Source organism: Dasypus novemcinctus, chromosome 15 (genome assembly GCF_030445035.2).
Source record: "Dasypus novemcinctus isolate mDasNov1 chromosome 15, mDasNov1.1.hap2, whole genome shotgun sequence".
NCBI classification, from domain to species: Eukaryota; Metazoa; Chordata; class Mammalia; order Cingulata; family Dasypodidae; genus Dasypus; species Dasypus novemcinctus.
The window spans coordinates 3,226,761-3,243,971 of record NC_080687.1 but is presented as its reverse complement, the minus strand read 5'-3'; the positions used below and the strand labels follow the sequence as shown (position 1 = coordinate 3,243,971).

The following is a 17,211-nucleotide window of genomic DNA, read 5'->3' as shown; positions in this document are numbered from 1 at the left end:
TAGCCTAACACTAACCTTTTCTCGTAAAAAATGAGCACCACTGTTGCCGCCTTTCTCCGCCCCTCCTCCCCTTTCAGCCCCCGCCGTCCTTCCCGCCAGTCCCGCCCTTATTGCCAACCTACAATCTGCCCTCTTCCCCAGTAACTGCTTACGGCAGACCACCACAGATCTGCCTGCCTGCCTCAGCCTATCTACAACCGCCCCGTAGCCTGCCCTCCCTTCATCACACTCCTCCCTCGACCCAACCCTATATAACTGAGTGTACTTCCGCAATAAAGCAGATCTGTTCTTGCGCTCAAGCGGTCTCCGTGGTTTTTCCTCAACCGCGCGTCCCCCACGCCTGGAGAACCGGTGCTCCTTCTTGGAGCACCCCCCGCCGGCTGCCTGGCAGGAGCAAGCCCCCCCGACTCTTGGGCCTGAGCGAGGACGAGACCCTCACGCTCAGCCGCACACCACATTGCAGGAGTCAGTTACCTCTGTTAAAAGCATTTTTATTTTCTCTCCATTTCACGTTCACCAGATGATTCAAAGTAAATGTCATTCGCGAGTAAAGTGTTGTCATCAGCTACCACTTCCTTTGAGTCTCAGATTCTGTCCCCGTCTTCTGTTGATTGACTGAATCAGCCAACAAATAAGCTTGAGGTGACTTGCCTGGGCTTGAAGGGCTGGAAGATGAGACTTCAGCCTGTGACTGCTCTCCCCTGCTCTCCCCTGCTCCCCACTGCTCAGAGCACAGGAGACGTTCAAGCTGCTGGTCACCTCCTTAGATTTGTAAGTGCACGATCACACTTCCTCTCAAGTGTGGAAATACCCATTCCAGATCCCCAGGAAGCGTTCATTACGATCAAAACCTAGGAACTCCTTTCTCTTTCTCCACGTATAAGCCAAAGAAGGTTTAAATTTTGTTTTATATAGACAAAAGAATTGACTGTTTTTATTTATATAAGAATTTTATTTATATAAAATATTTTATACAAACAAAAGAATTGTTGTTTCCTTGTTCCATTCCTGATGCTCAGCTTTGAGAATTCTAAGAAATCAGATGTAGGTGTGAGCTTGTGGGCTCAGCAAGGAGCAGAGCAGGGGACTGCAATCTCACACAACTAGTCTGAAGTCAATGCATTATGATATACAGATTGCACATCTTTTTTTCAGATCTAATGTAAGAGGGAAAATATGGTGACCACAGAGCAAAGAGGCGTCACTCTTCTTCCACGGAGAGAAGATGTAAGAAGTGCCGAGGAGCAGAAGGCCGGGCAAGGCCCAGGGCTCACATCTCCACCCCACTGCAGGTGCGATCGCTGCAGGCTCCGCGCACAGGCTCAAGTGGCAAGGCGCCCAGCCCTCCTCCCCATGGCCCTTCTCCCGCAGAATGAGGCCCCTTCTCCTCTGGTACTGAGGTCAGGAGAATCAGAAGGCAGTGCATTGCTGCTAAGCTGGCACCCAGAGCCGCACTTCATGCACACCTGTTTACTGATGGGCATTAGAAGCAGGTAAAAAGAAAAAGCAAAAAAAAAAAAGAGAAACACATACACACAAAAAGAAGCAGGTAAGCTTTTACCCTTTGACAGGAAAGACAATCTACAACTTGTTAAGCCAGCAGGCTGCTGAGACGGTTCTTGACTTCTGTGGCCCTGCTTCAGTGTGGCCTGTCCCCACAGCCACACCTGAGGATGGTGTGCAGAGCACGGGGACATGACAGACAGGTCTGGCCTTGCCCGGGTCCTCCAACCCCCCCACCTTTATGTAGTTCTTGTCACAAATCACATGGTAATGCATTATGAGTCCAAAACTGCCAATTATTATTATACTTTATGCATTTCCCTTTTAGATCCTGTAGGAAGTAAAAAGTGGAGTTACAAGGCAAAAATACACACTCCTGGCATTTATATTTACCCATGTCGTCTCCCTTCCTGGACAACCTCAGTTCTTCATGTGCCTTCAGTCTACTGCCTGGTGTCCTTTCCTTCCGACCTGCAGAACTCTCTTTAGCATCTCTTGTAGGACAGGTCTAGTGGTGACGAACTCCCTCAGTTTTTGTTTCTCTGGGAATGTCTTAATTTCTCCCTCATTTTTGAAAGCCAGTTTTGACAGATAGAGAATTCTTGGTTGGTGTGGGGACCCAGTGCCCCACAAGTCCTCAGCACAGAGCCGCCTGCATGACCTAGACATAAGTTAAAGGTTAACGACCTCCCCAGAACGGAGAGCGTGTATAGCTGGTATCAAAACTATAATCTTCCCAAAGCAGTGGCTGTCCTTCCTACGAGCACAGTGAGAACACCCTCAGACCCCACAGGTATGCTTCGTGGGGCCCGAGCAGGAGCTCTGTTCTCACACCCCGTGAAATGTCCTTGTTCTGACACCCCTTACGTCACACCTCATTTTCCCGCCTCTTTGTGGAGTGCTATCTTCACTCTTCAATCAGCCGTCATTGGAGATTCTCCCCTGTTCATAAGTCCCAATAAAGCTTATGCCTGACTCAGTGCCAGGTGCATTCTTTGATCCTGCAGCCACCCCAACTCCTGCCCTTCAGGAGTTGGCTTGGAACAGTTGGCAATTTTTTGCTTTCAATACTTTAAATATGCCTCTCCACTGTTTTCTTGCCTCCATGGTTTCTGATAAGAAAATGTTCCATAATATTCTTGAGGTGCCCTTTTACATAGCACATTGCTTCTTTCTTGTAGCTTTCAGATTTTATCTTTATCCCTGGCATTTGAGAGTTTGATTATGTTTCACAGTGTGGGTCTCTTTGGATTTATATATTTATATTTTTGGAGTTCATTGAGCATCTTGGATATGTATATTCATGTCTTTCATTAAGTTTGGGAAGTTTCAGCCATTATTTCTTTGAATATGCTCTCTGTTCCTTTCTCTCTTCTCCTTCTTAAACTCCCACAATGTGTATATTGGTGTGCTTGATGGTGTCTCTGCCTTTGTTCACTTTTCTTTACTTTTTCCCCTTTCTGCTCCTTAGACTGGATGAGTTCCATTTCAGTTGCCTTATCTTCAAGTTCTCTGACTCTTCTGCCAGCTCCAATCTGCTTTTTTTTTAAAGATTTATTTATTTATTTAATTCCCCCCCCTCCCCTGGTTGTCTGTTCTTGGTGTCTATTTGTTGCGTCTTGTTTCTTTGTCTGCTTTTGTTTCTTTGTCTGCTTCTGTTGTCATCAGCGCACGGGAAGTGTGGGCGGCGCCATTCCTGGGCAGGCTGCACTTTCTTTTCACGCTGGGCGGCTCTCCTCACGGGCGCACTCCTTGCGCGTGGGGCTCCCCCACGCGGGGGACACCCTTGCGTGGCACGGCACTCCTTGCGCGCATCAGCACTGCGCATGGCCAGCTCCACACGGGTCGAGGAGGCCCGGGGTTTGAACTGCGGACCTCCCATATGGTAGACGGACGCCCTAACCACTGGGCCAAAGTCCGTTTCCCTGTTTCCAATTTTACTTAAATCGCAGATGTAAATCTATGATCAGTACACTGGAAGCCAAAATAGTTTCATTGTGAGGTGACCACTGAGCCTGGAATACTTCATGCTTAGGTGATTCAAAGGAATGTAGCTTGAGTTTCAGATTTCTTGGGTTCCCAAAGGCAACAGTCTTGTCAGCCGATCCTGTGGCATTATAAAAACTGAAAGAGGGACAGCAGTATGAGCGCCAACTGCATGGTTTGGTTTCGAATTATTGTTTGAATGAATAGCCCAGATCCTAAGTTTCTGACCATTAGCAACTGACCCAAACAGAGATTCATGGAGCAGATGCCAGAAAACATCTTCTACTATTTTCCTTCCTTTGCAACAGCACTGATGTCCCATAAGCAGATGGTGTGGTCATCACAAGCACTAAGTGCCCACTGAGACTTGGGTTCCAAGAAAGTCACAGCAAGTCTGGGCTGCACTCTCCAGAAAGGTCTGCTTTAAAAGGGTGTCTCATGTGGTCAAAAACAAGAACATCATGGATGGAATCTTTGTTCCAACAATGCACAACGGTTCTAGGGTAGATAATGAGCCTGTTCACATCTCCTTCAGGATTTATTTTGATTTCCATTTCATCTTTTCCACCAACTGAACCAAAACTTCCAAATTCTCCTTTCTCGCTTCTCCTTTCTCGCCGTCATAGTGTGACACATCAAACTGAGCACCATCATTAGGGAGCTGCATGGTTTTGTTCATCCCACATATTGCCCCCAAGACAAGGTGATGAATGCCAAAATCTTTTCCTGCTAGTCTGGTTACAACAGGAAGCCACTATGCAGTGAGAATGGGCCACTCCAGGGCATGGTCGTCACCAAATTATAAAGAAAAGGAGTGTTCTTTTCCCATGTTTTATACCCCTTGTTGATCACACATTCTTCCACTGTGTCATCAGAGGTTGCTTCCTTGTCAGCCTTGGCAGACAGACAAGGGGGTCCTGGAATTGAACTATGGGAAGGGCAGGGAGGCTGTGGGCACCTGCTCAGAGCTCACAGCCTCAGCCTCCAAGAACTTTTGATGGGGATCTTAAATGTCATTGTGAGAGTTGTACCTTTTTCATTTATGACTATACTAAAGTCCCTTATACTACTCTAAAGTTCCTTCCAACTCTTAAAATTCTGAATATTTTAATATATTTGAAATTCAGCAAGTTTTCACACTAGTGAATAAAAGCCAACTGCATTACTATTTCATAATCTGAACAAATAGCAAAGAAAAGCTAATTCCAGTCCAAGAAAGGCATTGCATCTGACTTGCTTAGAGGATCCCTCACCCATACTTGTGAATCACGGATGCAAAAACATGGACACAAAACCTGTCAGAAAATGCAAACGTCTTTAAAAACACTTGCTATGTGAGAAATCATTAACATAAGATGGTGAGGCATGAAGCAAAAATGAATTGCATAGATAATAACACCAGCAGCGTTAGTCTTACAATATCTATCTAGGATTTTCATTTGTGTAAAAGAGGAATCATGGCTAACACAGAATTCTTGCTTTGTAGCAGTATAGTTAGAGCCATTCTACTTTTATAATTCACTTCATTCTTGCAACAACCCTGTAAATGAAGAGCATCTCCACTTCTACAGAGGCACAGGAAGATTAACGTGCCCAAGTTTCCCCAGGGGGAAAGTGGTTGGGCCGGGTTTACAGCCAGGGCCTCCGGCTTGAGAGGCCATGCTTTTAACCCCTTGATGAAAAGACTAGGACTTGTTAAGCCTGTGGTGTCCAGAAGCTGAGGTGGAACCACCAGCACAGGTGCGAGTCTCAGTCTAGTCACTGACTGGGTGACTCCTCCTCTTTCCTCTGAGCTTCAACAGGACAGAGAAGGATTTCTGCATTTGGTTACTTAACATCTGAGAAGAAGAGAAAGTGGGAGAGAATCTTTGTCCCACAGGGGGTTAAATTCTAGAAAGAACTTTAACACAGATCCTAGACCTCTCATTTTTTACAGGAAAAAAAAGGGGAAAGAGAGAATGAAGATGACTCTTTACAATTGGTAACTAACTTGGTTATGTTTTCAACAACCTAAAGTCGTCTTGAGGCAGAAGACAGCCACTGGTCCAGAATGCCGAGCTAATTCAGGTCTGGCTGAAATAAGAAAATGGTTAAACATGGCAAAGACCACATTCTCAAACTCATGCCTGCTTTACAGGAGCAAATTGACGGAGAAAAAGAAAAGTAAAAAATTGGTGGCACATTTTCCTTATAAAACCAAGCAGAAGATTAAAGGAGGAAAGATGTCAACAGCTAAACTTTTCCCAGGGCATGTGGTGCTTCCAGCTAGGACTGCAGTCATTTATAGCAGTGGTTCTCAAAGTGTAGCTCCCAGCCCAGGCAGCTTGTTAGAAATGCTAATTCTCACTTCCCGCCCCGGCCTCCTGAGTCAGAAGCAGCGCTGTGGGCAGGGCGGGAGCTCTGCTCCAAGGAGCCCTCCAGGAGTTCTGCACAGGCTGAAGGCCACGTTAGCATGCAGCTCTACTGACACGAAGGGCCCCACCTGATGGCCAGCTGGTACGTGAAGCTCAAAAAGCCCCTTACTGAACTAAAGCCTCCCCTACAAGCATTTGAGTATTTGAGTCTCAAAAGAAAACAAGTGGCCTTCTCCTTATGCCCAGGATTGAGTAGCAGGCACTGGATTCACACTCCACCTGAAAAAAACAAAACCAGACAAATCACAAAAGCAACAGACAAAAAACGTTTCCTTTAGACACTGGACGTCAGACAGGAAAGACGACGATTCCTGAGAGACAGCAAACAAGGAGAGCCTTCCGACTGCCCCAGCGTCCTTCCCTGGGGGCTTTTAGGCCCCGGTCAAGAAGAGGAAGCCAAGGCACAGCCCAGCACGCTGTGACCCAGAATATATTTTTAAAAACTCACAAAACTTATAAGAAAGCAAACAACCCAATAATAAAATGGGAAAAGATCTGAACAGACACTTCACCAAAGGAACATATACAGGTGGCAAATAAGCACAAGAAAAGATGCTCGAAAAACTAGTTATTATGCAAATGCAAATTAGAACCACCACGAAACGTTGCCACATACCTATGAGAATGGTTAAAATTTAAAAACGAGACCATGCCCCGTGATGGTGAAGAGGGAGACCCACTGGGATTCTCCTTCGCGGCTGGTGGGGATGGAAGACGCTACTACCATCATGTGGAAAAGCCTGGAAGCGTCTTAAAAAATTAAAACATACGCCAATCATAGAACGAAGCCCTTCTATTCCTAGGAATTTACCCAAGAGAAGTAAAGCCTGTGTCCATCGAAAGACCTGAATTCAAGTGTTGGTGGGAGCTTTCTTTATATAACCAGAAACTGGACGGTGAACTCCCGTGTCCACTGACGCTGAAGGAACTACTGCCACACACAACAGTATGGATGAATCTCAAAATAATGACGCTCAACAAAGGAAGGGTGGCACTGTGTAATTACATTTATGGAAAGCTCTAGCAGAAGAAAACCTGTCTACAGTGACAGAAAGCAGGCCGCGGACTGCCGGCGACTCGTGGCGACTCCAGAGCCCCCAGACAGGGACCGCCTCGCCCGGTGGGCTCGGGCCCCTTGCGCCGACGGTGGCCTCCAGGTCCGGGAGAGAACACTTCCCTGTGTTTTAAGCCGCCAGGACTTGGTTACTCAGTGCTGGGGACTGAGGCAGAGAATCCCCATCCAGGGCTCCTCCAAGCGCTGGCCGGGCGGGCACGACTTCACACACAGAACATGCAAACCTGTGCAGGCAGCGGCATTAAAACGCAGCCCCACTCTGGATGCGCTAAACCACTGTGCCTGTCCACTGGAAAAGCGTGTCCCCGTTGTATTTTAAAATAATTGGTGGGGTTACAGTCTGAGTTTGAAGCTTGTAACATTGATTTTAAATGTTCTTCTTTCCTAATACAGGCTTTGAAAGATAAAACTTTCTTTACAAGAAATGATTAGGCTGCATCCTACAAAATTTGATACATTGTTTATTCATTATCATATAGTCTGAAAATTTTCAATTACCCTTAGTTTACTTTTGATCTGTGGATATTTCATAATATATTGTTTAATTTCCAAATATTTAGAAATTTTCTGGCTTACTCATTGTTACTGATTTCTAATTTAAATCCATTGTGGTCAGAGAGCATACTGTTTAATTTCAATTTTTTAAAAAATTTATTGAGACTTGTTTTATGGCCCAGTATATGACCTGGAGAAGACACCATGCTTACCTAAAAGAAATGTGTATTCTGAATTCTGTATTCATTGTGTATAGTGTTCTATAAGTGTTCATTGAGGGCAAGGTAGTTGACGGTGCTATTCAAATTATTTATATTCTGGTTGATTCTTTTCTTTTAATTCGATCAGTTACTAGAGAAAGCAGTTAAATCTGCAACTTGCATGGTCAATTGTTTATTTCTCCCTTTATTTCTTTTAATGTTTGCTTCTTGTCTTTTGGGGGTTTATTATTAGGAATATACAAATTTATGAATGTTATGAATTGACTCTTTATCTTTATAATACTCTTTGTCTTAAGGTTTAATTTGCCTGATGTTAATATAGACATTCTAACATTCTTATGCATAGTGTTCGCATAGTGTATCTTTTTCCATTCTTTTCCTTTCATTTTATCTGTGTTTTATATGTAAGTTCTGTGATGACATGTTTGCTGTTTAATCTTGTACCCATAATGCCTTGCACAATGCTTGGCATACAGTAGAGAGCTGATAAATATTTGATTGTAAGTGAATTAATGAATGCATTTCTACTTGTGCCCCGTACTCTGCAATAGAATATCAAAGACAAATACAAGGATGGCAAAAAAAAAAAAGGACTCTGGATGATCTCCATATATTCTTCATTCTGGGATAAAGTGATATCACTTCCCAGAAAAGTCTGTGGCAGCTTCTGGCCACGGCACCCGCCGCCTTCACGCTGCCTTGCGAGGTGAGGACGGGCAGTGCCTTGCGAGGTGAGGATGGGCAGTGCTTTGCGAGGTGAGAATGGGCAGTGCCTTGCGAGGTGAGGATGGGCAGCGCTTTGCGAGGTGAGGATGGGCAGTGCGGCCCAGCCAGGGCTACCGCAGGCTTCCGTCCTCAGTCTGGCTGCCACAGGAAGAACAGCGTAGGCCAGTGGTTCTCAAACGTGAGCGTGCAGAGGAACTCCCTGGATAGCTTGTTAAAACAAAGATTGGGGAAGCAGATGTACTCAAGTGGTTGAGCTCCCGCCAACCACATGGGAGGACCTGGGTTTGGTTTCCAGTGTCCTAAAGAAGACAAGCTGATGTGGCGAGCTGACGCAACAAGATGACACAAGAAGAGACACAAGGAGGAAAAACACAATGAGAGATACAACAAAGCAGGGAGTCGAGGTGGCTCAAATGATTAGGTACTTCCCTTCCACATGGGAGGTCCTGGGTTCAGTTCCTGGTGCCTCCTGAAAAGATGAGCAGACAACTAACAGATACAGTAAGTGCAAACAACGAGAGGGTGGGGAGAAATAAAGTAATCTGAAAAAATAAAATAAAATGAAAATTTTAATTATTAAAAAAAAAAAAAGATTGCTGGTTCCCACCCAGAGGTTAGTCCCTAAGTCGCCACAGGATTTGCAGGTCTAACAAGTTTCCAGGGGACGGTACTGCTCCTGGTCCAGAGATCAAACATGGAGAACCACAGCCACAGGCAAATGCTCGTCAAGCAAAATGCATCCAAAGCCCCAATATTCCTGGCACAGTTCTAGAAAAGAGCAAGTGACTTGGGAAAAGAACCCATTTCAAAATCACATATCAACACAGACAAATGCCTGCCAGGCACCAGGAGACTTGAGAGAGAAATCCTGTCCAGACCTAAGTGCCCAAAGACACTTTGTCTGCTGGCAAACACTGTGCCTCAATAAATATTTCCTCAACCAGGGAAAGTAAAATCATAAACAAATAGGTCAATGGAAATATTCAAAGACTGAAGTAGCCTGAAAGCTCCAGGGCATGGCACACCTCCAGAAGTGGCTCTCTGCAGGAAGCAGTCATAAATTTAGGTCAAGAGCTGCTCAGGGTCTCAACATACAGAAAATATGACCTTTATGGAAACTGAGCAAGAACCGTGGGGAAAGATCAGACTGCAGTAAAGGCCCAGATGACGTAGAGAAGGTTGAATAAGAGAAAAGTAAATAAAACCAAGAAGAGCAAAAATTAGATCCACTTTGAGGATGATAAAGTTCAGCATTTACACTGCAGAAAACTAAAGGTTACATGAAAAACAAACTCAAGAATGTCTCAAAATGCCGAGGAAAAGTACAAGATAAAAATGATGAGAGAAGATGACAGATACGCGAGGTGGGGATGAACTTATGTTGGTAGGTACTGACAAAAATCAGAAGAGATGAAACGGAAACAATAATCAAAGACACAATAGTATATAACAGATAATAGAGATGTCTATTTCCAGCAATGTGGTGGACTGGGTTTCCTGAGAAAAAAACTCTCTATAGAATATCTAGATATACCAGGTAAAACATAATAACTCTCCTTTTAAATGCATATCTCACCTTCCAAGAAAGTAAAGGTTTTTTGAAAGACCCCAAGAATGAAACAAGCTACAATTCCTTTGAGGTGCTCACAATCTGTGACTAAAATGTTTGGGTTTTGCCAGTGCTGGGGGCAGAAGATAAGTCTTCATGCCCATTCAATGTGTAATAAGGGACTTAGAATTCAGATACCATGGTAATTCCAACAAGTCAAAGAGTTACACCCTCAGAAAATATAAGGGAAAAGCTGCCCATCAGCAGTAGAAATTGATGTGGAAATTTGTATGGCTTAGCCTCTGAGTAGAGGAAAAATGTCTTTCTTGTAAAGTCATAATCTTTAGCCTTCCCTGTTGGTTTGGTTTTATTCTGAGACTATTTTCAGTCAGTTGATAAGTGTGTATTTGCTTGAAACAGAAATGCTAAAATAAAACTTTTTGTAACATATTTATTTAGTGTGTTGGATAAAAAAAAACAAGCTGAAGAAAAAAGAAGTCATCTGAAAAGCTGTATAATTTTTCAAAGGTTGTTAGGGCAAAAAAGACATGTGAGGATTGCCAAAAGATGGAAATAACCCAAGTGTCCATCCACCAATGAATGAACAAAATGTGGTATATGCATATGGTGGAATGCTATGCTACAGTAAGAAGAAATGAAATTGGGACACATGTGACAACACGGATGAATCTTGAAGACATTATACTAAGCAAAGTAAGCCAGACATAAAAGGACAAATATGGCATAGTCTCATTAATATGAACTAAATACAAATAATAAACACATGGAATTAAAACCCAGAGTATAGGTTATTAGGAGATAAGAGGAGGGTTGAGAAGAACTATGGATGCTTAATGTATGTAGAAGCTTTAATTAACTTGACTGTATAAGTGTGGAGATGGATAGAGTTGATAGTAACACATTATAGTGAGTAGCAACTGGTTTATAAATGGGATTGTGGCTGGAAAAGGTAGTTTTGGAAAGTAAATGTCAATAGAAAGAAAGCTAAAAAATAATCTAGGGAATGAGTAACACAGTGAACCCAGAAGTGGATAAGGATAGTTGTTAAGGGTATAAATGCAAGAGAGTCCTTCTGTGAGCTAGAACAGATGTACATCACTATTGTAGGGTGATGGGAATATGTAGAAGCATGGGAAAACTACAACTGGTGTGACCTGTAGACTGTGGTTAACAGCAATACTATAATATTCTTGCATCAATGCCAAAGCAATACTGTGTCGATACTGGAGGTGTATGGAAAAAGTGCGCCCAATGTATGCTATGGACCATGATTGGTGGTAACAGTCTGATGACACTGTTTCATAAACTGTAAGAAATATTCCACCATGGTGTGGAGTTATATGGGAAATCTACACATCTGTATGATTGTTTTGCAAGTTCACAATATCTGTAACAAAAATATATTTTTAAAAAATAGTATGGGTTGGGGAAAAATACACCAAATATAAGATAAGAACTATAGTTGGTAGTTATATTTTGATGATCCTCTTGCATAGTTTGTAACAAATGTTTCACAACAATGCAAAGAGTTGGTGGAGGGGTGATGTATGAGACCCTTGTGTGATATTATGTATGTTTATTTTGTAAGTTCACAGTCTTTACTATCCACTTATTGTTTATACGTGTTCATGTATGAATGATATATTTCAATTAAAAATTAAAAGAAAAAAAAGACATGTGAGGTAAATAAGTACTTGAAGGGCTAATGACCAAGACTTTTTCAAAGGTGATAAAAGATATAAATCATTGGCTTGGAAACCACAGTGATTCTCAGGCAAGACAAATAAAGGTAATCTACACTCAGACATTTCATCAGGAAACTAAAAAACAACAAAGGCAAAGAGAAAGCTTTAAAAGCCACCACAGAGAAAAGACAGGTTACTTACAAAAGCTAGATTGGCAACTGACTTCTCAATGGCAATAATGAATCCAGAAAACAGCACAATAATATTTTCCCAAGTGCTGAGAGAAAATAATTGCTAACCTAAAATTATATGCCCAATGTAGCAATTTGATAGTTTATGAATTCCAAAAATAGATATTGGATTATATTTGTAAATTGGTCTGTTCCTCTGGGCATATTAGATAATATTGCATTCAGAGGTTTCACTTTTACTTGATTAAATAATGATTAAGGCTTTGATTGGGCCACATCAGTAGGATGTTGAGTCCCCACCCCCTCGGTGGGCAGGAACTCACAGAGTAAAAGACATGGCAGAAGATAAAGTTTTGAGCTGGACCCCCAGGAAGTGAATACACAGAGAAGCAAATATGTGAGAAAAGAGAGAAGGCTCCATTAGACGCAGCAGAGGCCATGGAAAGAGAGACGAGCCATTAGCCTGACAATTTACAGTTGGCTTTGTGGAGTGAACAGAGCAGCTGAGCCCAGAGAGAACTGAGCCCCTGGTAAGAGACAAGACTGTTCCTAGCCTACAGCTGAGATTGGAAGAAGCTGGGACCATGGAGCCTTAAGAGGAAGAGGAAGGCTGGACCCTTGCAGACGTCAGCCGCCATCTTGCCCCAACATGTGGCAATAGACTTTGGTGAGGGAAGTAACTTAGGCTTTATGGCTTGTAACTGTAAGCTTCTACCCCAAATAAATACCCTTTGTAAAAGCCAACAGATTTTTTTGCATCAGCACCCCTTTGGCTAATACACCCAGCTAAGTCATTTTTTAACAATATGTGTAAAATAAAGACATTTTCAGACAAACAAAAACTGAGATTATTTTCTATTTATTCTCAATTTTAAAACTTCTAAAAGATATACTCCCAAAAAAGGAATATGAAATGCATGAAGGAATATTTTAAGAATTAATTGAATTTTTTATTTCTTTTGTATTCTTTCAAACATATTCATGCATTCATGGGTTAATATATTATTTGCTATCCTTATTTAATATAATATAATATATTATTGCTATCCCTTTTTGGTCCATGGACCCCTTTGCCAGGCAGGTGAAAACCATGGACCACTTACTAAGTATATTTACTGTGTATTATTTAATAAATATTTCACACCTGCACCAACATGTCCCCACAAGAATAATGTGGTTTTTAAAAAATTTCAATTCAGGCTCATGGACTCCTGTTAAGAACTCCTGATATACATATTCTTCTCCACCCCACCTTATCTACTTAACATTTTAACCTGGTAGTATTTTCATAGCTGTGTAAAAAGTTACTTCACAAGCACTTTAAGTCTATGATTGTGTCACGTTTGCTATTGTCCTTTAAGCATAGCAAGTTTTGTGATCATGCTCAGACAGAGTGGGAAGATTCACTCACACTGGGTAAAGGAAGACATGGACAATTTGAGGGTCATTGCTGAAACATTCCTCTACACTGGGCAACTCTTTGAAGGCCGCTGCTGAAACAGTCCGTTAATATATTGTACAACTCAGATCCCGTGATCTTGTCTCAGATACTGGGGTTCTGCAGGATTTGGACCAAAGGTTTGGGCACACAGCTACCTCTAGTGTTGCCCCTTCATTCCGTAAGGGTTGAGACAGCCCAGCAATTTCAAAAACATTCCAGTCTCTCCGCATATAGCCATAATGGGATGAACTATGTCTTAAGCTATCTGAAGCCCTTGGAGAAAGGCGGACGGAGTCAGACATATGGGTAACAATTTCTCAAATCATTTATAATTGGGGAGGGGGTTGGTGGGAGAGTATATCATCTAATGATGCTAATTGAATAAAAAATATTTCATTCTTTAAGGATAAAAAAGTATTGTGGGTAGATAAGCAGGAACTGCATGTCCTAGATGTTCCTTCCCTGCCTAGTTCCACATTAACATGAGTTAGAGAGAATTAGAAAGCAGAAGCACCGGCTGTCTTCTATGCTTAGAAGGTTGGGGCAGGGCAAGAGGAGCTGCTGCGGCTCGGGCACATTGTCTCACCTGGCTGGAGGGCAGCAGGCAGGCCCACACTCTCCAGTCCAGCTGGATCCCGCCTCAGCGTCTCCAGCTCCTGAACCAGGTGTTTAGCTCCGTAACAAAGGGTGCCAGCACTTCCTACAGAACACAAGAGCGACACGATCAGAGGCTCGCAGAGGGGAGGCCAGCACTCTAGCCCAGCCCCGCAGGCTCCAGCTGACACCAAACTGCCCGCCCTGTGCCCTGGGGGTCCCACACCAGCTGCAGAACCACTGAGTGTACACAATCTAATGGGCTCCCACAAGTATGTCAGGTCAATAGATTAGTTATCTATGGCCGGGCAACAAATTTCCTCAAAACATCAGTAAACATTTATTATTTCACACAGTTTCTGTGGGTTAAGATGTTGGCAGGGGCTGCACCAGCTACAGAAGGGTCTGCAAACTTTATCTACAAAGGCCAGGTAGTGAGTGTTAGGCCTTGTGGGCCACACGGTCCCTGTGACAATGATTCAACTCTGCCATTCAGACGATGGTAAATGAACGGCTGTGCCTGGGCTCCAATAAAACTTTATTTACAGAAACAGGCCGAGGCCGGCTGGGTGCAGGAGGGGTTGTCAGTGCTGACCCGAGCTGAAGGCTGGGGGACACCGGAGGGCTGGTTTCTGAGACGGCGCCCTTACCCGGGAAGCTGTACTCCGGCAGGAGGCAGTTCCCCGCCACGGGGGCCCTTGACAGGGTGGCTCGAGTGTCCCCACCGTGCAGCAGCAGACTTCCCCCGGGTGGGCTCCCCAAGAGAGGAAGGCAGGCGCGGCAAGATCTCTCACGCCCAGCCTCAGAGTCACACGTCACTCCCCCACACTCCACTGTCACCTGGACCGAGACCAAGCCACTGGGGCGCGGCCTGCCCAAGGAGGGGGTCACTGCGGGCCACTGCCCTAGTCAGGTGATGAAGCAAACATCCCTATTGGTTTTGCTTCTCTTATCTGCCCTGACTGATACAGGAGATCAAATAAATTTTATACACTGAAAAAACATTCCATCTGGAGAAATGGCTGGTGAGAGTCCAAGCAAATTCTCCATTAAGCCTAGTGCACCTGCTTTAGCTTCCCGGCTGCTACGACAAATCCCTACGACAGGCTGGCTGCAGCCCAGGGCCTGGCGGGCTCCCAGCGCCAGGGCCCAGGAGGCCGCCTCCTCCCTGCGCCAGGGCCCCTGGTGCGGGCCAGCCTCCGGGCCTGCTTCTGCCCCAGGGCAATGCACACGGTGGTGTCTTCTTTCTCCTCCGCACTTCCAGTTTCTTGCTCTTCCCAGGCTTCTCTCTGCAGCCCACCCCGCAGAGCCTCCAGGAGCGGTCTGAGGACCACGCTGCATCGTGGGCCACACCCAAACCGCAGCGACCGCATCCTGAGGCCATCGGGTTTGCACCACAGGAATGGGTCATAAAGACAAAGAACATGCTTTTCTGGGGAATGTAACTCCACGCCCACCACACATAACCTGAGAAAAAAAGAATTTCAAGAATATTTATAAAATCCTACAAATATCTGAGCAGGGAAAGGGAAGAACAACTTTCCTTCAAAAAGACAAAAATTAAGCTGCTTTCCTCAGACTTTTTTGCAACACCAACTTCCTAAGGAAAATGGAAATTTGTAAATATCTGAAGAGGAAAATGTAATTTAAAAATTCCATTCCTAGCCAAAGTGTTGTTCATGTGTTCTTGTGTGAAGACAAAGAGTTAGAAAATAAACTACTTGTGTACTCGTCCTAAAAAAAATATATGCAAAGATGTATTTCCCTAACTCATAGGGATTTAAAATTAAGAACTAAAGAAGAGGAAATTCAAAATCAATTACGTGTAAGGACTTTAGCATAAATAACTGCTATAAATATATTTACAAAATTCAGTTTAACCCAAATTTAAAAAGAAACTGTTGAAAATAAGGAAACAGGCTAAAGGGAATGAATAAGAAAATTAAGGGAAGCGGACTTGGCCCAGTGGTTAGGGCGTCTGTCTACCACATGGGAGGTCCAAGGTTCAAGCCCCGGGCCTCCTTGACCCGTGTGGAGCTGGCCATGCGCAGTGCTGATGCGCGCAAGGAGTGCCGCGCCACGCAGGGGTGTCCCCCACGTAGGGGAGCCCCACGTGCAAGGAGTGCGCCCCGTAAGGAGAGCCGCCCAGCGCGAAAGAAAGTGCAGCCTGCCCAGGAATGGCGCCGCCCACACTTCCCGTGCCGCTGACGACAACGGAAGCGGACAAAGAAACAAGACGCAGCAAATGGACACAGAGAACAGACAACCGGGGGGAGGGGGGGAAGGAGGGGAATTAAATAAATAAATAAATCTTTAAAAGAAAAAAGAAAATTAATATTTGTATATGCGTATTAGTTTCCTGTCACAGCTTTAACAAATCACCACCAACTGAGTGGCTTAGAAACGACAGATAGTTATTCTCACAGACTGCCGGAGGCCAGAAGTCCAAAATCAGGATGTTTCTAGGACCAAGCTCCCTCCAAGATGCCAGCAGAGGGTCCTTCCTGGCTGCTCCAGCTCTGGGAGCCCCGGGCATTCCCTGGCTTGTGGCAGTGTCACTCCAAACCCTGCCCCTCTCCACATGGCCATCTTCTCCCTGTCTCTGAGTCTCTTCTCTTCTCACAAAGACACCATCGTAGTGGATCAAGGACACCATCAACACCGTCATCGTGGATCAAGGACCCCGTCAACACCGTCATCGTGGATCAAGGACCCCGTCAACACCCTCATCGTGGATCAAGGACACTGTCAACACCGTCATCGTGGATCAAGGACCCCGTCAACACCGTCATCGTGGATCAAGGACCCCGTCAACACCGTCATAGTGGATCAAGGACACCGTCAACACCATCATCGTGGATCAAGGACCCCGTCAACACCGTCATCGTGGATCAAAGACCCCGTCAACACCCTCATTGTGGATCAAGGACCCCGTCAACACCGTCATCGTGGATCAAGGACCCCGTCAACACCGTCATCGTGGATCAAGGACACCGTCAACACCGTCATAGTGGATCAAGGACCCCGTCAACACCGTCATAGTGGATCAAGGACCCCGTCAACACCGTCATCGTGGATCAAGGACCCCGTCAACACCCTCATCGTGGATCAAGGACCCCGTCAACACTGTCATAGTGGATCAAGGACCCCGTCAACACCGTCATAGTGGACAAGGGCCCTGTCAACACCGTCATCGTGGATCAAGGACCCCGTCAACACCCTCATCGTGGATCAAGGACCCCGTCAACACCGTCATAGTGGATCAAGGACCCCGTCAACACCGTCATAGTGGACAAGGGCCCTGTCAACA

The 17,211-nt window shown here is 44.6% G+C and overlaps 1 pseudogene; it reads right to left on the bottom strand.

The window, feature by feature from the left end:
* Positions 1–1,001: 1,001 nt before the first annotated feature.
* Positions 1,002–15,274, bottom strand: LOC131273556 (histone-binding protein RBBP4 pseudogene; annotated as a pseudogene).
* Positions 15,275–17,211: the final 1,937 nt, after the last annotated feature.